Below are 22,130 nucleotides of genomic sequence, written 5' to 3' on the forward strand. Positions count from 1 at the left end.
GCGACCCACCAGTCTCTTGGTCTCAGAGATTCCGGGATGACCTGCCAACCGAGATTCGTGACACTCAACAAACAAATCTCTCCTAAAGGTCCCAGGCACAAACAACCTCCCATGAGGAGTGTTAGATGGGGCATTCTCCTGAGCTTTAAGAATCTCATCTTCCAAAACGGAGTCTAAAGCAGCTATCACAACACCTTCTTGTAAAATGTTTTCCTCTTTCTCAGCACCGACTATGGGAGAAAAACTGCGAGACAAGGCATCCGCCTTAACATTCTTAGTACCAGGGATGTAAGTAACGGAGAAATTAAACCGCGAGAAAAACAGTGCCCACCTAGCCTGACGGGCATTCAGGCGCTTGGCAGCGTCAAGATATATCAGATTTTTATGATCCGTAAGAACCTGAACAGGAAATTCCGCACCTTCCAAGAAGTGGCGCCAGTGTTCAAATGCGAGTTTAATAGCCAATAATTCCCGATTACCAATATCGTAATTCAATTCAGTCTCCGAAAATTTTTTTGAAAAAAAAGCACAGGGATGTAATCCATCCCCGTTATCCTGAGACAATACTGCGCCAACCCCCACAGAGGAAGCATCAACCTCAACCAAAAACGGCCTAGTAACATCAGGCTGCATAAGGATGGGAGCAGAGGTGAACCTCTCCTTGAGATACACAAAAGCTTCAATGGCCTCAGAAGACCACTGAACCGCATCAGCCCCTTTCCTGGTGAGATCAGTCAGAGGTTTGACAATACTAGAAAAATTTTTTATGAATTTTCTATAGTAATTGGCGAAACCCAAAAACCTCTGTATCGATTTCAAACCAATAGGCCTAGGCCATTCCTGCACAGCCTGAACCTTAACCGGATCCATCTCAAAACCTTTGCTGGAGATAATGTAGCCCAAAAAACTAATTCTCTGTACAGCGAACTCACATTTCTCCAGCTTAGCAAAAAGCGAATTGTCCATTAATAACTGTAATACCTCACGCACGCTCCGCCAATGAGACTCCAGATCTGGCGAATAAATCAAAATGTCATCCAAATACACAACCACATTTTTACCGATCAAAGGTCTAAGGATGTCATTAATCAGATTTTGAAAAAATGCAGGAGCATTAGTAAGACCAAAAGGCATAACCAGATTCTCAAAATGACCCACAGGAGTGTTAAAAGCAGTCTTCCATTCATCACCCTCCTTCATGCGCAACAGATTGTATGCCCCCTTAAGGTCAATTTTAGAGAACCACTTGGCCCCCAATAACTGGTTAAACAGATCAGGAATCAATGGCAGTGGGTAAGGATTGTGTACCGTAATTTTGTTAATCTCACGAAAATCCAGACAAGGACGTAAACCGCCGTCCTTTTTTTTTACAAAAAAAAATCCAACCGCCACAGGAGACTTAGAGGGCCTAATGTGACCGGCGGCCAAACTTGTCTGTATGTATTCCTCCAAAGCCTTCCTCTCAGGAATAGTAAGGTTAAATAAACGACTTTTAGGAAGAGTCGCTCCAGGGACAAATTCAATAGAACAATCATAGTCTCTATGGGGAGGCAAAACCTGCGATTCCTTCTCAGAAAAAACTCTCCAAAAATCCTGAATAGGAACAGGCAATTCTCCCCTATCCAAAGCTGCAATACGCCCGTTACAACACTTGTCATAACATTTATGGCTCCAGGATTTAATTTCACTGGTAGACCAATCCAGTACAGGATTGTGAAATTTTAACCAGGGCAAACCCAATATTACTGGAGAAGGCAAGTTATTCAACACTACCAAATCCAATTTCTCATGGTGAACACCATTAATAGTGAGAGGAAATTCACTGACCTTGAGAGTAATATTCTTCAAAGGGGAGCCATCCACAGAAACCACAGCAATGGGGGATGATAAAGGTTCAGGTTTTAAATTGAGTTTTTCCACGAATCCCCCATCAATTACATTCAGTGTAGACCCGCAATCAACAAACACCCGAAATTCCATCAATTTTTCCTGAGCAATCGTGGAAGCAGCTAAAAATATACCCTTGGAATTTAAACAGGCAATACGGGCGTGACTGACCATTTTTTTTTCTTTCTTCATACGAAGCTCACAGCCTTTAATCAAATGACCAGATTTTCCGCAATAGTAACACAAGCCTTCCGAAAAACGACGGTCTTTTTCTTGAGAGCGAGGTGCCCCCGATCCAATCTCCATCGGTTCACCACTGTTAGTACACACATTATCATAACCAGAAACTGACATAGCAGAGGATTTGCTCTCATTAACCCTAGCACGCAGTCTTCTATCCACCCGTATAGCTAATTGCATAGCCTGTTGCAAATCCTCAGGTGTAGGATAAGCAATTAGCAGGTCTTTAACCCTTTCACTGAGCCCAGCAAGAAATAGACTTTTCAGAGCAGAATCGTTCCACCCTGTTTGAGTGGACCAACGACGAAAATGTGTACAATATTTTTCAACATTACCCGATCCTTGTTTTAGACGTCTCAACTCAGTCTCAGCTGATGCCACACGGTCAGGATCATCATATAATAGTCCTAAAGCAGAAAAAAAACTATCCACTGATCTGAAGCATGTATCACTAGGTTGCAAAGAAAAGGCCCACTCCTGAGGCTCTTTGCGCAAAAGTGACATTATGAACCCTACGCGCTGGGATTCATCCCCAGAGGACTTGGGTCTCAAACGAAAATACAATAAGCAAGCATTTTTAAATGAAAAAAATTCTCGATGTTCACCAAAAAATAAATCCGGCAAACATACCTTAGGCTCCAAGAAATATGCTCCAGGACAGTTACTCACGTGCTGACGGAGCTCGGCCACTTCCAGAGAGAGTCCCTGCAGGTGTTTAGCCAAATCCTGAACCGACACCATGATGGAACAAAAAAAATCTTTCCTTAGAGAATTTGCAGGCTGGACTTACTGTTATGTTCTGCTACCAGAGCTAAGGAAAGAGAGGAGATCTGTCCCTACTATAGGACTCAGCTGAATCCCTACGATGTAACAGGGAACCTGATCCTGCGATCAGACCTGCTAAAGTCCTAATCTAGTCTGTACGAAGACCTATAGATGTGGGGAGGGAATCCCTACAAGTACTAAGGACTGGGAGGAATATGGGACACCTCCTAACAGAAATAGTAGCAGAAAGACGAACAAACAAAATAGATTGAACATAGAGGTCCGTAGACGAAGCAAACTAACAGAGTTAGATACAGAGCACAGGCTAGCTAGAAAGTAGATATACAATGAAGTCCAGCAAAGCCAGAAGGGCGGAGCAGGATTAAATAGGCCAACAAGGTCATGTGACCAGCAAAGGAAAAAAAACCTAACAGCAAGGTTCTAACACAATTACTGTGATAGATGTTAGAAATGCATTGGGGAAATATTGGCTCATTTTGAAGCAAGACCTAGTCCTTTCCAAATGTACTACACCAGTCCCTTCCACCACCTATAGAAGGGCGATGAACCTGAGGGACTTGCTGGTACATAGTTACCATAAAGATCCGGGACCAGAGAAAGCCTTCAGCTCAAAAGGCCCCAGATGGGGCTTCTATCCATGCAAGAACTGTGCGGCCTGTGTAAATCTGGTGCGGTGTACATCCTTCCCATCAAGTGATGGTCATAAGGAGTTTCAAATCACACAGCATACATCTTGCAATACAGAAGGCGTAATCAACCACGCCTTGTGTCCATGTGGCCTCATCTATGTGGGTCTTACTTTTCGCCAACTGAGAGTGCGTGTGAGGGAGCACGTGCAAGATATTAAGAATGCATCAGAATCTCTTGCCGATACTGTATTGAAGCCTATCCCAAGGCATTTCAAGTTAAAACATGGGTGTGATGCTAGCCTCCTCCAAATTCGGGGTATTGACAGGATATTAATTGACTAGGGGGGGGGGATTGGAGAAAGACCGTTGGTGGATTATGAAAATTAATTGCATATGCCCCAAAGGCCTCAACGAGGTCCTCAGTTTTGTCCCTTTCTTGTAATGTGCTATTGTGTTTAGGTTTTACTTATGTTTTATGCTGTTTATAACTTCTCACTTTTTTATTTACATGCAGGGTATCCAGTATTTTTGTACACTCTACTGTGAGACAGATGCTGGACCACCACTCACTTGGAGGATCTTCTTCTCCCTTCCCTCCCTCCCTTTTTCTGCCCCCCTCGGGGACCGGGTGCCTGATCCTCCTTGCGGGCCAGCGCTCCACGCGTCTCCCTTTTCATGGATATGTACTCACCTTTCAGCAGCATCCCGCCCTGCTGCTCTCTCTTTTTCGGACCTGTCTATTTCCTGTGCGGTGTGCCACTAATTGATTCCATCCGCTATAAGCATTTTTTATAAAACATTTTACTCACTATTGTTATTCATCGGCTTTTACTCTTTGTTTATTGTTGCTTTAAATCTGTGATTTTGGATGCACAAAAAAGGGCACTTTAAGATGCACTTCCTGTGTCACACTGACACGTCAGTATTCCTATCACTTGTATATTTTTTATTTTATTTTTTCGATTCCTCTTGCTCATTGTGGCTTATAATTTTCTGATTTTTTTATTGTACATTTTCCATTATACTGATGTCAGTAGCTATGTTACTATATAACACATGTCTATGCTCACTCGTATGTGAAGGGCACACATACATTTGTATTGTGACATTAACTATCTCTTCATACTATTGTTATTTATTATATTTATTTTACCTGTGATTGGTCTCACTAGTAGTGATGGGCGAGCGTGGTTTGTTAACCCTTTCAGCGAGCATGCTCGGGTGCTCGCCCAGTATCTTCAGCGTGCTGAGGTGTTATGTTTGAGTTATTGTGTGTGCATGATTTGCGACTGACAGCTTTAATACATGTGAGGAAAGCCTAACAAACAGGCATTCCTCACATGTGTTAAAGCTGTCAAACAGTCGCAAATCATGCACACACAGTGACTCAAACATGATATTCAAGTACACTGAAGATGCTCGGAAAACACCCGAGCATGCTCATAAATCTCGAGTAACGAACGTGCTCGCTCATCACTACTCACTAGTGTAACACTTTCACGTAACATATGTGGTTTTTCACGTTGCTGTGATTCTGGTTGCCATTGGATGCATCCGACATCTGCACCACATGGGCTTCGTCACGAAATAATAATAAAAAATATTCACACAATTCGTGCACTCTCTGTTTATTATTGTTTCCATGTTTTCATTCACTTGTCACATCTTCATTTTTTCTTCCTTTTCCCTTTCCCTTCCCTCCCCTCTTTTTTACCACCATTAGTTTTGCACATTTATGCACAATTTATAACTTTGTTCTGTTGATACTCATGGTATTCCCATATTCTCTGTACCATATTGAGTACATATTATATTATATTGTCTCATGACTCTCTCTATATATACTCCTTTATATTTAATAATGATACTTTGGGTATTACTTGGTGGACATTATACTTTATACACATATGTTGTATATAATTCTCACAATATGATGTCTATATTTTCCTGATTGTGTGTTTTCATATATTATTTTCCCTCTTTTATCTACATCTTTGTATCTTTGTGTATTTATATATATATATATATATATATATATATATATATATATATATATATATATATATAGTGGTCCAAAAGTAGGTGGACAGAAAATAATAACATTTATTTTGATTTATATATAAAATTATATTTACTAACACAAGCATAACATTGACAATTACATTTTATTCTGAACAATAACACAAAAGCCCTTAAATGTTATCAATGCAGGGGCTCAAACTGTTTTCCATTACAATTTGCACAGCTTTGAAGTCGCCTCTTGCGCTTCAACAAACTTTTTTGCACAAGTCTCTTTGGGTATTAATTTCTTGAAGTGCATCTCTTATGTCATTTTTCAAGTCACTGACACTTTTTGGTTTTCGACTATAAATTTTGTCCTTGAGTACTCCCCAAAAGAAAAAATCCATTGGGGTCAAGTCTGGTGAACGTACCGGCCAATCAAGTGGGCCTCTTCGGCCAATCCATTTATTAGGAAATGTTTCATCAGGATACTCGCGGATTACTCTTGAATAATGTGGAGGGGCCCCAACTTGTTGGAAATAGACTTTTTTTTTCAAAGAGTCTGTGAGGTATGAAAAGTGGAATCTGATAGGTTGCTAAGGGCAACTGAGCCAGTTTTACTTTACACCATGTTTGATAAATCTCCCCCTTCATAACCTTATTACACTTTCTGTCCACCTACTTTCGGACCACCCTGTATATATATATATATATATATATATATATATATATATATATATAATATAACCGGGGATGCATCCCTCTGTCTGAAGCCTCGATAGACTGCGCATGCGCGACGCACAGTCTGGCTTCAGACAGAATCATGCATCCAGCCGTTACAGGTAAGAGGAGGTGTATGGCGCCGGAGATCGCGGTATGCGTAGACACTGAACGCATACCGCGTTCTCCGGCGCCATACTTGCATACTTACCTGACCGGGAGGAGCGTTGCCACGGCACCTCTCTTCTGGCCGGAGACCGGGGGCAGGAGTGAGGTGTCGGATCGGCGCGTGCACATAGCGCTATCCTTTGCCATTTTACTGAAGACACATTTACAGTGTGTCTTCAGTAAAATGGCGCCGGACAGCGCAGTGCCCCGCCGCTGCTCTCCTCCCCTGGCCTCCGGCAGAAGAGGACGCAGCAGCGCTGGAGCACAGAGAACAAAGGTGAGTATAACTCTTTATTTTTTTTTGTATGTGTGTACAGTGTGAAATGGATGAGGGGGCCACACATATCAGGATTGTGGGGTGAGGGGACCATGCATATACCAGGATTGTGGGGTGAGGGGTATCACGCATACCAGGATTGGGGATGAGGGGAGCCACGCATACCGGGATTTGGGGATGAGGGGTGCCACGCATACCGGGATTGGGGATGAGGGGTGTCACGCATACCGGGATTGGGGATGAGGGGTGCCACGCATACCGGGATTGGGGATGAGGGTTGCCACGCATACCGGGATTGGGAATGAGGGGTGCCACGCATGCCGGGATTGGGGATGAGGGGTGCCACGCATACCGGGATTCGGATGAGGGGCCATGCATACCAGGATAGGGATGAGGAGTGCCATGCATGCCAGGATAGGATGGTGCGGACAGGATGGGGGCAGCACAAATACCAGGAGGGGGGCAGCACATACCACACATACCAGCATGGGAGACCATATACCAATAAAAATGCTCGCCACCTGGGCATAGAACGGCTTCAATAGCTAGTATATATATATACATAGAAAGTCATGATTAACTTACACCAGGTATGGGCCGGTAATGTTCTCCGCAATTTCTTTCTCTCCCTCTAAGTATGTCTGCATCTCTTGGCATCCTGATGATTGTGCACATTCTGCCAGCCGGCAAGAAGCACCTGGTTGCCATGAATACGTGTCCCTATGACGCGGCACTTCGGGCCCTCCTTACTGACGTGTTAGCGGGAGGCGGGCACCTGCTGCGTTGGACACTGACTCCCTGGCTTCCGGCGCTGGCTTCCGCCACTGGAAGCGCCGCTGTACCCCCGCTACACGTGCCAAAATACTTTGGATATATATACCCCCTGCCTGTCACCCATACACAATCGCCCCCTGGAGAAGCAGGACTTGAAACGCGCGTCAGGGCTGCTTTCATGCCATCTACAGGTTGTAACTAGGCTGTACTCTCATTTTATGTGGGACCATAACTTTCTATATGTGTCACTGTGTATTACTCTCACTAGAAGATATACTTATGTTGTGACATCTGTGTCATAGGCATGATTCTTCTCCTTATTTGGATATTAGCAACTTGTACTGTATAACTAGTTCCTGCTGTGCACTCGTACTTTATATGCTTTACTTGTGATCTGGACTCTGATACATTCTTTTCCAGTTGCTCTATGTCTTATCCCTAATTTAATGTATCATTAACCTTTGTGCATGGGATGCAGTAAGTATGTTAATGAATCAATTGAACGTATTTATTGATTTTTCTCTGCCTCCCTTGGGACGAATCATGCCTTAATAACACTTGTTGATTATTCCTTCTTTATAGACACTTAACTGTATGTATATATATATATATATATATATATAAAAAGTTATAGATATATATTTTTACATTATGAAATGGTATTCCTACTTATGGAGGGAATTGGATTGTAATGTATTCCCAATTAAACACCTGAGATTGGGAAGGAGGTGGAGACCTGTTGAGGGTTCCTCCTCTGACCTATTAATCTCACTCCATGGATGAACCTAGGAATAGGGAATTCCATGGAAGGGTGTTTGGGTTATGTAATAAATATTATCCCTCAGTTCATTGAGGCTGAGTGCCCACGTAGCGTTTTTCAAGCGTTTATGCTGCGGAATTTCCGCAGCATAAACGCTTGTTAAACGCTAGGTAATCCGCCCCCCATGGTCCCCAAGGGGATTCCGCATGTTCTATGCACATGCTGCGGATTTTTCCGCAGCGTTTATGCTGCGTACAAAAATCCGCAGCATGTCATTTAATTTTGCGGAAGCGCAGCGGAACTCCCGCCATTGACTTGCATTGAAATGCATAGAAACCGCGACTGTACATTTGTACAAGCGGATTCTATGCGTCTCTATGTGCGGATGGTACCCAGTTCTGGAGGAGAGGAGACTCTCCTCCAGACCTGGGTACCATTGTACCTGTAAAAAAAGAATAAAATAACAAATAAAGTTTATATTCACCTGTCCGGCGTCTTCTCTCTGAATGCCGGCATCGCTTGAGGACCTGCGGTGACGTCACAGTCATGTGACCGCAGGCCCTTCACCGCTCTGTCTCGCGATATGCTGGCAGCCGGGAACCAGCCAGGAAGCAGCGCTGCAGCCACACCGGGGCCTCGGGAGTGAGTATAGCTTTATTTGTTTTAATTTTTACGGTTCACACTGTATAAATCCATGCTGTTTGCATGGATTTATACAGTGTGACCTAGTTGTCAAGCACTTTCCAAGTGATGCTAATCGCCTGGAAAGCGCTTGTCAATCTGCATGCGGAAACGCATGTGAATCCGCATGTGGATCCGCATGTATTCTGCAGGAAAAACGCATGCACAATCTGCATGTACAATCTGCATGCGTTTTTTCTGCCAGGGAGATGCAGAAATGCTGCAGAAATTTTCTGCTTCATTTCTGCATCGTGGGCACATAGCCTTATGGACACAGGAATCACTATTTGAATACTGTCATTGCAATGCAAATATATTGGGAAACTGCTAACAGAATGTTGTCCCTAATAATGAGAAATAGTGCGCTTTTATTATAAATAGGGGATAAGAGAAATCATTAAAGCACATACGTTGTTTACATTTGAAGAAAAGCTTTTGGTGGGGCTTGCCAATTTAAAAGATGGCGATCGTAGCATTAGAAGTGTAATGCGCATGCCCGGTGACGTCACGAAGCGGGCGGACCAGGTTTGCCCCGATCATGTGACGAGATAATGGGGATTTCCTGGGAGACATGCGCAGATGGGATTTTGAGACGCCGAGGACAGCGTGGAGGAAGTAAGAAACGTGGTCATGCATGATTGCTGCAGTGTGAGTCGCAACCTCAAATATATTATGATTTATAATGTACACCTGGCACTGATAAATACTAATCAAAGCACTTATCACTTTATGAGAGTTATGGATACTGTAATTGATGATAATAATATATCTGTCTAAAATTTTATCACTATGTATGTAACTGAATAATATTTTGTGATATGCACTACTGCACTTTTCTTATGTAATCATGGTTTTGTATCAATTAATTATAATTATGGAATCACTGTTTGTAACTATATATATTGCACTATATGCACTTGAACTCTGCTTGAGAAAGATTCTGTGAACCGAAACGTTGCCTTTGGGCTCATTAAAGTCCATTTTTCTATAATATTTTTGGAGTGCTGCCTCTTGATATTCTTTCTTTCTATATATATATATATATATATATATATATATATATATATACTGTATATATATATATATATATATATATACATAAATGTATACACAGGGTGGGCCATTTATATGGATTCACCTAAATTAAATGGGAATGGTTGGTGACATCAACTTCCTGTTTGTGGCACATTAGTATATGGGAGGGGGAAAACGTTTCCAGATGGATGGTGACCATGGTGGCCATTTTGAAGTCGGCCATTTTGAATCTAACTTTATTTTTTTCAATGGGAAGAGGGTCATGTGACACATCAAACTTATTGACAATTTCATAAGAAAAACAATGGTGTGCTTGGTTTTAACGTAACTTTATTCTTTCATGAGTTTTTTACAAGTTTATGACCACTTATAAAATGTGTTCAAAGTGCTGCCCATTGTGTTGGATTGTCAATGCAACCCTCTTCTCCCACTCTTGACACACTGATAGCAACAACGCAGAAGAAATGCTAGCACAGGCTTCCAGTATCCGTTGTTTCAGATGTTGCACATCTCATATCTTCACAGCATAGACAATTGCCTTCAGATGACCCCAAAGATAAAAGTCTAAGGGGGTCAGATCGGGAGACCTTGGTGGCCATTCAACTAGCCCACGACGACCAATCCACTTTCCAGGAAACAGTTCATGTAGGAATGCTCTGATCTGACACCCATAATGTGATCGTGCACCATCTTGTTGGAAAAACTCAGGGAACGTGCCATCTTCAGTGCATAAAGAGGGCAGCACATCATCATGTAGCAGTTTCAGATATCCAGTGGCATTGAGGTTTCCATTGATGAAGAATGGCCCCACTATCTTTGTACTCCATATACCACACCATACCATAAAGATACGAGATGTGCAGCAACTGAAACAATGGATACTGGAAGCCTGTGCTAGCATTTCTTCTGCGGCATTGCTGTCAGTGTGTCAAGAGTGGGAGAAAAGGGTTGCATTGACAATCCAACACAATGGGCAGCACTTTGAACACATTTTATAAGTGATCATAAACTTGTAAAAAACTCATGAAAGAATAAAGTTACGTTAAAACCAAGCACACTATTGTTTTTCTTATGAAGTTCTCAATAAGTTTGATGTTTCACATTACCCTCTTCCCATTGAAAAAAATAAAGTTGGACCCAAAATGGCCGACTTCTAAATGGCCGCTATGGTCACCACCCATCTGGAAAAGTTTTCCCCCTCCCATATACTAATGGGCCACAAACAGGAAGTTGATATCACTTAGGTGTATCCATATAAATGGCCCACCCTATATATATATATATATATATATATATATATATATATATATATATATATATATATACAGTGCTGGCCAAAAGTATTGGCACCCCTGCAATTCTGTCAGATAATACTCAGTTTCTTCCTGAAAATGATTGCAATCACAAATTCTTTGGTATTATTCTCTTCATTTAATTTGTCTTCAATGAAAAAAACACAAAAAGAATTGTCCTAAAGCCAAATTGTATATAATTCCACACCAAACCTAAAAAAAAGGGTGGACAAAAGTATTGGCACCCTTTGAAAAATCATGTGATGCTTCTCTAATTCGTGTAATTAACAGCACCTGTAACTTACCTGTGGCACCTAACAGGTGTTGGCAATAACTAAATCACACTTGCAGCCAGTTAACATGGATTAAAGTTGACTCAACCTCTGTCCTGTGTCCTTGTGTGTACCACATTGAGCATGGAGAAAAGAAAGAAGACCAAAGAACTGTCTGAGGACTTGAGAAACCAAATTGTGAGGAAGCATGAGCAATCTCAAGGCTACAAGTCCATCTCCAAAGACCTGAATGTTCCTGTGTCTTCCGTGCATAGTGTCATCAAGAAGTTTAAAACCCATGGCACTGTGGCTAACTTCCCTAGATGTGGACGGAAAAGAAAAATTGACGAGAGATTTCAACGCAAGATTGTGCGGATGGTGGATAAAGAACCTCGACTAACATCCAAACAAGTTCAAGCTGCCCTGCAGTCCGAGGGTGCAACAGTGTCAACCCGTACTATCCGTCGACATCTGAATGAAAAAGGACTGTATGGTAGGATACCCAGGAAGACCCCGCTTCTTACCCCGAGACATAAAAAAGCCAGGCTGGAGTTTGCCAAAACTTACCTGAGAAAGCCTAAAACGTTTTGGAAGAATGTTCTCTGGTCAGATGAGACAAAAGTAGAGCTTTTTGGGAAAAACCATCAACATAGAGTGTACAGGAAAAAAAAAGAGGCATTCAAAGAAAAGAACACTGTCCCTACAGTCAAACATGGCGGAGGTTCCCTGATGTTTTGGGGTCGCTTTGCTGCCTCTGGCACTGGACTGCTTGACCGTGTGCATGGCATTATGAAGTCTGAAGACTACCAACAAATTTTGCAGCATAATGTAGGGCCCAGTGTGAGAAAGCTGGGTCTCCCTCAGAGGTCATGGGTCTTCCAGCAGGACAATGACCCAAAACACACTTCCAAAAGCACTATAAAATGGTTTGAGAGAAAACACTGGAGACTTCTATGGTGGCCAGCAATGAGTCCAGACCTGAATCCCATAGAACACCTGTGGAGAGATCTCAAAATGGCAGTTTGGAGAAGACACCCTTCAAATATCAGGGACCTGGAGCAGTTTGCCAAAGAAGAATGGTCTACAATTCCAGCAGAGCATTGTAAGAAACTCATTGATGGTTACCAGAAGCGGTTGTTCGCAGTTATTTTGGCTAAAGGTTGTGCAACCAAGTATTAGGCTGAGGGTGCCAATACTTTTGTCCGGCCCTTTTTTGGAGTTTTGTGTAAAATGATCAATGATTTGATTTTTGCTTCATTCTCTTTTGTGTTTTTCCTTGCAAGCAAATTAAATGAAGAGAATAATACCAAAGAATTTGTGATTGCAATCATTTTCAGGAAGAAACTGAGTATGATCTGACAGAATTGCAGGGGTGCCAATACTTTTGGCCAGCACTGTATATATACATATATATATATATATACATATATATACAGTAGATATATTGTCTCTTGCCTTACATTGGTTTATTCCTGTGGTTCCGTGGCACTTTGTTGTCACCTCTTTCCCTTGGATTTTTTATCTCTTTTGATTATGTCTGATTTTACTTACATTTTTGCAATAAAAATGTAACTTTTATTGGATTTGCTCCTGTTTCCATTTTTCTCTTTTTGGGTTATATAGTTATGGAAGAGCATTTATAGGGGCCGACTCTTTTCTTTTTGGATACTCCCTATAGAGAAGGTAGAGAGGATTTATTACCGTCTCTGCCTTTTCAATTACTGTGTACACAGCTCTGAACAAGTGCTGTGTATTCAGTATGGTAAGCGCAGATAGCGCTTCCTGCTCCAGACCCAGAGATCATGTGATGGCCGGGTGTAGAGAAAGAGCAAGAGCTTCTGGGTCCTAGGAGACCCAGTCAACCCTGCTATATAGGCAGTAGGTTGAATGTCCCCTGTAACTAGGATCAATATACCAGCAGATGTGTTTGGGACACAGGTTTATTAACAATTACTATTATATAAGTATGGCAGGTTCTCCTCCTGCACTTGTTAGTTCAGCTTTCCTCACATACTGCACAGCTCTCCAGTCCATACAATGGTCACTGATGGAGGAGCATGTAACCAGACCACTCCATCAGCCTTGTCCTATTGAGAACCTCCCATGAGAAAGATGCTTTTATAGTGAAGTAGACTGACGGACAGGTCTGGTCACTGCTCCTCCACCAGCAGCCATATTATAGACTAGAGAGCTGGGCAGTCTGTAAGGAAAGCTGCAGTAACAAGAGCAGGAGGAGAATCTGACATACCTACAGTATATCATAGTAAATGCCACAAAATCATGTCCCCAACACATCTGTTAAAGTAAAGATAAAATGGTCAACCTCATTAACTAATTCTGCAGCCAGCAATAGACAGCGCAACACAAAGACTATAGGAGGCAAACGACTCAATTTTATTTTAATGAAACCATATTGCAATTTTTTTTATCCATTCAAGCAAGAAAAAAATCAAATGTTTCAAAAGTTAAGACAACCCCTGTGTAAAATCATTGAAATAAAGAGCAAAAAAAACAGGAAAAAATAAATAAAAAAACAATGACTATCCAAATTGCATTTACAAGCCCCATCCCTAACAAAAAACCATGTAACTAATATATAAAAATAACACAAGCACAGAAATCCTTTATTTACTACAGATATTACCAGAAAAAAAATAAAATAATATTAAAATATTGTAAAATTTAGACTCGATGTTTCACAAAAAAATATTTAAATATCCAAACATTACAATTTTTTACAGTTTTTTAAACCATATGTATGAAAATAAGAAAAAAATGTGCCTTGGCAAGAATGGGGAAAAATGGCCTGATCATGTAGGGGTTTAACAAAGTACTGAATATATACATATATATAAATGGACTGGGGAACAGTTCTACAACCCTCCAGCTTCAGATCTTGCTCATGTATCACATCCTCCACCTGTCAGATTTAAAAGATGTGTAACTTGTGTAAAGTGACAACATTGCCCTGATCTGTAAGTGTGGGCATGAGAAGCTACATGTCATGGTGCTCCCTGTGGTAAGCTGATGTATAGTATTACCTGTGCCCTTGGTGGTCTTCTGCCCTTCTTCTTCTTTCTTGATTGAAGAGCTTTCATGTGATGAGCCAAAGATTTGTCTTCTCCTCTTGGCTCCACTTCTTCTAGCTAGGACCTCCTGATGACATTCCTGTTCTTCTTTCTGGCCTTGGTGATCAATCTTCTGAGAGACGATCTCCAACTCTGAGCCATTTCTCTTCTCTCCTCTCCTATGGCTCTTCTTGATGGACGGCTTCTCATCATCCGATGAGTCCAAAACATTTCTTCTCCTTTTCTTCCCTCTCATCCTAAAGTCCTCCTCTTTAATCTCCATAATGTCGCTTTGCTGAAGGCAGCTCCTCCTCATCCGCATGCAAGCCAACCGCAACTCTCCAACTGCCAACCGGCAACATTCCAATGTGCTCACTGGTCATGTGATAGGAATTGACCATAAGCAGTCATATATATGAGTTATCAGATATTGGTGTTTTTCTATTTTATTCTCATCATATCACATAGTATTAGGCCAAGCTCACAGATAGAGGTTTATTTTAGCTTTTCTGCTGCCTTTTTTCCTATAGAAAGACTCAAATATCCAGATCTTTTTCACATTTTCAGGTTAAGACTTGAATATACTTTGCAGCAATCTCGATAGTAATATTTACACGTAATGACAACTATAGGTTTCTAAAGAATAATTTCTAGTTACTATAATGGCTTCTTAGAAAACCCACATGTGTGAGTTTGCTGTTTTGCAGAACGCTCTTTGCCACCATTTTCCTTCTGACGCTGTTTTGCAGCATTTAGGGGATGTGCACACGGTTATTATTTGTAGAGGAAAAGAAATACTAGAGTGTTGGCGGGTAAAATGCTGCCTAAAATATGTGCAAAAACGCTTCAAGAATTGACATGCAGAAGATATGAAACTTCTTCAAATCTGCAAGGAAAAAATAAGCAGAATGTACATGAGATTCCATAAATCTCATTGACTTTGCTAGTACATTAAAACACTGCGTTTTTTCATGCAAAGAACGTGCGGAAATAACTTTTGAAAATACGGCAAAAATGCAACATGTGAACATGCCCTTGGCTTCTAGTCCATCAAAAATAGTGTAAGTCTGAACTTGAGATGCCGCTGTGGATACTCATTCTGGTGTTAATACTATAGGAAATGACAAGGCAATGATCGCGCTTTTTATTAGTGTAAATAGGGAAATACAGCCCTCCTAGACCGGACACAAGGATTTTATTTGCCAATAGTAATAATATTGGTGGGTTATATTTTTTACACTATACTACATACTTTTTTCACATATAACTATTTTCCTGTGATAAATTGTATTATCAATATATGGACTGGAGTTATTTGTAATTTAATTCCATATTTGGTGCACACAGATTGTTCTTTCTGCTGAATTCTAGATTAGTCATTGCTAGTGTCTCGGCATATTAGCATGTTTTTGTAATTTTTTGCTAAACCCTAATGAGGATTATTTGCTTATACTTGATATTCGCTTCTCAATAGTATTCGCTTATTCACTATATTCTAGATTATACATTTTGTCTTAGATGTATATTGGAAGTTCTTCATATTTTTTTCTTATGTCACATTATTATTTTTCACAGTGAATGTTTGATAAAGATCATGTTGACGCTTTTGTATTATACATTTTACTTTGACTTAAAAATAATACTTAGTACAATTTTAATGGAAACAATTTGCTTCAATAACACAGACCCTTATTAAATGACCCAGCATGCCACTTCTGGCCTGAGCTTTCAATGTAGAATTACATATTTGCTGTGTAACTAAATAGCTGTAATGCATAGAATAATTGGGCTTACTACAGAAGGGATAGATGCTCTTCTAGTGAAGCTTCATGATGTCCATTGCTCCAGAGTAGACGACCTTCTCTATGAACACTAAATGCCTGTAAGGCACAGTGTGATTATGGGGTGGGAATGCTTTAGGACATTTCTTTAGGATACAATGACATTGGTGGCAGACTGGTATCTGGTGTCACCACTAAAGGACGGCAGAAGTAATTCAGGCACATACTGGTGACAGTTTAGGATAATGTTACTGAAAAGAGGCAACAAGCTTACTGGTCACAGAGTCTCCGAGACGCCAACATGCTTCATAACTACAAATACTCTTAAATAGGGGAACAGCTTCACCACAGATAGATGACTGGCAAAAACATTTACGCTGGGCTTCCACTTTCCAAACTTTACACCACCTGCTGGAAGGCTCCTCCGCAGTATCTCAAGCTGTCTCGGTGTCCATCCTCTTACAGAACAGCACTCACACGTTCAAGCAGTTATATGACCAGGTTTCACAAAGCAAACTGTAAAAATACTATTAATCAGATCTCGGACCAGATGGGGCTGATGTACGTACTCTGAAAATTCACATCAGGATGGCTGTGCAATCCTGATGTTAAGAGGAGCGTTTTATCCTTATTTTAATGTGATAAAGGAAAAGTTTCACAAAGGATTATACAGCCATCCTTATGCATATGCTGACAAGTACACCAGCCTCATCTGGGCTAACAGATTTGCATAATAATATATAATACTATAAGCAGTATGTATTGTAAAATCAGTGCTTGGATGTGGCATGAGGCATTGGAGGAGCTCAAGGACCCTGAAGGTGGCTGAATCCTGGTATCTAGACAGCTTCTCAGCAGCACTCACAAGCTCCATGGGAAACAAGTTGTAAGCGCTGTCCTCCTTGTTTGGGAGAACAGTCAACTCTGACAGACAGAATGGTGGCTGACCTAGGCAACAAGCAAATTCTAGAATTAAAAATACCTCCTCTCATGAGAAATGAAGAGAATTTTTAAAAAGGGGTTATTTGCAAAGTTCCCTATTTTTACAAGCACTTTGCAATTTTACCCAATTAAGAAATTGCGTATAGCCTTTTAATAATGTAATTAATCTGACTGATGTAAAAAACTATCCTTTTATAGACAGCACATTAAATATAAAATACAGGTGGATACAATTCTGTTACCATATACTGGGAATATAACTAGTGCCATGAACTGCCCATATGGGTAATGCCATTCAACTGTGCCATATAGTTGCCATATGTACAATATAGGAGCTATAAGAAATGTGCACTTTGAACTTCTGAATTCCAGCACCATGCGGAGCCTACACATGTATCGGTATAATGTGCCATAATGACTATTGTCATACCTGGGTTTATAATATTGGTGGTGAATATATTCTTATGGGCTCTGTATGACATTACTGACATGGGCAGCATTTGCCACTAATGATGGAGCACTGCATGACACTTTATGTTGGCGTTTTGTCCTATTATCTTGGGATAATCTTATTTTTCTGATCACTGTATATTACTAATATTCTGGATACTATACTTTTGGAATCATCTTCTAGTTGTAGCTCTGAAACTTGGGATAAAAGTGACTCTGTAAATGTCAGATTGACATTTTCTAGAATTGAAGAGCATTGTGGTAAGTATGAGAATGTACCAGGCAATAGATGTGTGTAATGCAATGCACATACCGCAGCCTCATGCTGAACCCCTCACCGCAGATTCATGAGTGTGAATGGCCCAAAGGCCAGACCGAAATCCCATTGAGGATCTGTGGCAAGACTTGAAATTGCTGTTCACAGACGTCTCCATCCAATCTCACTGAGATAGAGCATTTACAAAGAAGAATGGGAGAAAATGTCACTTCTAGATGCAAAGCTGGTAGAGACATACCTGAAAAGACTTGCAGCAGTAATTGCAGCGAAAGGTGGTCCTACAGACTATTTACAGACTATTTACTCCGGAGGGATAAATACAAATGCAAGTCACAGTTATCAGATTTATATTTTCTCAATATATAGAAAACCTTGTAGAATTTACTTTACACTTCACACATACAGTGGTGTGAAAAAGTGTTTGCCCCCTTCCTGATTTCTTATTCTTTTGCATCTTTGTCACACTTAAATGTTTCAGGTTAGTAATGGGGGTGTCTTATAGACGCCCATCATTACTAACCTGGGCTTCATGGCAGCTGGCGCTGACATGAAAACCAACCCTATTACCCCCTGCCACCGCACCAGGGCAGCGTGGAAGAGCGAGGCTAAGTGCCAGAATTGGCGCATCCTATGGATGCGCCATTTCTGGGGTGGCTGACGGCTGGTGTTTCTAGCCTGGGAGGGGGCCAATATTCATGGCACCCTTCCTGGGCTATTAGTATCAGCCCCCAGCTGTCTGTCCAGCCTTTGCTAGCTATTAAAATAGGGGGGACCCCACGTCATTTTTTTGGGTGGGTCTCCCATTTTAATAGTTAGTAAAGGCTAGGTATTCAGCTGGGGGCTGATATTAGTAGCCGGGGAAGCTCCATGGGTATTACCCCCTTCCCAGGCTTCAAACATCTGCCCCAGCTGTCTGCTTAACCTCCGATAGAGACTAAAATTATGGGGGATCCCACGTCAATTTTTTTTTAATAAATCCTTTATTTTAACACTAAATGACACTTGAGGGGTTAATAAAGATGCAGTCCCTAAATTAATATTTATTTTTTAATTAATTTTTCCCAAAAATTTTGACGTGGGCTTTGCCATATTTTTGTATGCGAGCCAGGTACAGAATCCAGGAACGGGCTGCCCCCAACTCCCAGCTGCCTATTTGTACCTGGCCGGACACAATATAGGGAAGCCCTTTTTTTTTTATTATTTCATGAATTTCATGAAATAAGTTTAAAAAAGAAAAATACGTGGGGCTTCGCCCTATTTTTGTGTCCAGCCAGGTACAAATAGGCAATTTTTTTTTAATTATTTCAGGAAATTCATGAAATAATTAAAAAAAAATTGATGTGGGGTTTCGCACTATATTTGTGTCCAGCCAGGTACAGCAGACAGGAACGGGCTGACCCCAACCTCCAGCTGCCTATTTGTACCTGGCCGGACACAACAATATAGGGAAGCCCTTTTTTTTTAATTATTTCATGAAATAATTAAAAAAAAATTGACGTGGGGCTTCGCACTATATTTGTGTCCAGCCAGGTACAGCAGGCAGCAACGGGCTGCCCCCAACCACCAGCTGCCTATTTGTACCTGGCCGGACACAACAATATAGGGAAGCCCTTTTTTTCTTAATTATTTCATGAATTTCATGAAAAAATTAAAAAAAAAATACGTGGGGCTTCGCCCTATTTTTGTGTCCAGCCAGGTACAACTAGGCAGCTGGGGACTGGAATCTGCAGCGCAGGGAGGCCCAAGCTTTCTGGGCCCCACCCGCTGCAAATTGCAGTCCACAGCCACCCCGGAAAATGGCGCGTTCATAGAAGCGCCATCTTCTGGCGCTGTACCCAACTCATCCAGGGCCCTGGTGCGGTGGCTCACTGGGTAATAAAGGGGTTAGGGCCAGCTTGGCATTATCAGCTGGCCCTAAGCCCGAAATTCATGGGGTCACGCCAATATTAGACATGACCGCCATGAATTTCTAGCAAAGTATTTAAAAAAAAACACAAACACCCAGAATAAAGTCCTTTAATTGAAATAAAGACACAATTCTTTATTGTTCTAAATTAAATCATACTTACCATCACGCCCATTCCAGCTGAAGCCAACGATCTCCTGCAATAAAAGAAAAATAATAAAGCAACATCATTCTTACCTTTCGATGGTTCCCAGGACAGCTCCAGCTCTGCTACATCGAGATGACAGGCTGGACCGCAGGAGAAAGCTGCCATCCAGCCTGTCATCCCGCAGACACTGAGAAGCGCAGGCATGCTTGCGCTCCTCAGTATCAGGCTGTGACGGCATCCCGATGAGCCGAGTCTCTCACGCTCACCGCATGCGCAGGAGAATTCTCCCACGCTATCAGTGACGTGCATGAGGTGAGCTGAGTTCATTGTTGGCTCATCGGGATGCCGTCACAGTCAGACACTGAGGAGCGCAAGCATGCCTGTGCTTCTCAGTGTCTGCGGGATGACATGCTGGATGGCAGCTTTCTGCTGCGATCCAGCCTGTCATCTCCATGTAGCAGAGCTGGAGCTGTCCTGGGAGCCATCGAAAGGTAAGGATGATGTTGCTTTATTATTTTTCTTTTATTGCAGGAGATCGTTGGCTTCAGCTGGAATGGGCGTGATGGTAAGTAAGGTTTAATTTAGAACAATAAAGAATTGTGTCTTTATTTCAATTAAAGGACTTTATTCTGGGTGTTTGTGGTTTTTTTTTAACTTTGACTATGGGGTTAGTAATGGGGGTGTCTTATAGACGCCTCTCCATTACTAACCTGGGCTTGATGTCAGCTGGCATTATAAGCTGACATCAACTCCAACCCTATTACCCCACTGCCACCGCTACAGGGCAGTGGGAAGAGCGAGGCTAAGTGCCATAATTGGCGCATCCTATGGATGCGCCATTTCTGGGGTGGCTGACGGCTGGTGTTTCTAGCCTGGGAGGGGACCAATATTCATGGCACCCTTCCTGGGCTATTAATATCAGCCCCCAGCTGTCTGCCTAGCCTTTGCTAGCTATTAAAATAGGGGGGACCCCACGTCATTTTTTTGGGGGGGTCCCCCATCTTAATAGCTAGTAAAGGCTAGGTATTCAGCTGGGGGCTGATATTAGTAGCCTGGGAAGCTCCGTGGGTATTACCCTCTTCCCAGGCTTCAAACATCTGCCCTAGCTGTCTGCTTAACCTCCGCTAGAGACTAAAATTACGGGGAGCCCCACGCCAATTTTTTTTTAAATAAATCCTTTATTTTAACACTAAATGACAAGTACAGTAACCAACACTATCACTGTACTTATTATATATGTGACTGACATGTTTCTATCTATCTAATCTATGTGTGATGCTCTATTATTTCTGTTGTAAATTGTCGGGTACCGCTGCTGAATTGCCGGCCGGCTTTTTTAAAGAGACGGTGCATGAAAACACTAAGATTTTTTTAAATAAATCCTTTACACTAAATGACAAGTACAGTAAGCAACACTGTCACTGCACTTCTTATATATGTGACTGACATGTTTCTATGTATCAAATCTATGTGTGATGCTCTTTCTTTCTGTTATAAATTGTCGGGTACCGCTGCTGAATTGCCGGCCGGCTTTTTTAAAGAGACGGTGCATTAAAACACTAATATTTTTTTAAATAAATCCTTTACACTAAATGACAAGTACAGTAAGCAACACTGTCACTGTACTTCATATATATGTGACTGACATGTTTCTATCTAATCTATGTGTGAAGCTCTATTCTTTCTGTTCTAAATTGTCGGGTACCGGTGTATGCCACTGATGAATTGCCGGCTTTTCATGTTTCACTGTGAGCACTGTTCCCATCGATTTGGGCAACCACCTCCACCAATACATTCTACATTATTGTTAGTTGTTTTCCTTCATGTAGAATTAACCTACAAGGAAAGAAAGGGTTTATTTTCATTCCGATATTTGTGTCCCATTGATTTGCATTGGTTTCCGGTATCGGAATCGGCGATATCCGATACTTTTTGGGTATCGGCCCGATCCAATCCGATCCGATATTTCCTGATATCGGAAGGTATCCCTCAATACTAGTCCTGACCTCAATCCCATTGAAAATCTTAGGGGTGAG

This window comes from Phyllobates terribilis, unplaced genomic scaffold (genome assembly GCF_046119375.1).
Source record: "Phyllobates terribilis strain yellow unplaced genomic scaffold, ASM4611937v1 Scaffold_29__1_contigs__length_15306474, whole genome shotgun sequence".
In the NCBI taxonomy this organism is placed as follows: domain Eukaryota; kingdom Metazoa; phylum Chordata; class Amphibia; order Anura; family Dendrobatidae; genus Phyllobates; species Phyllobates terribilis.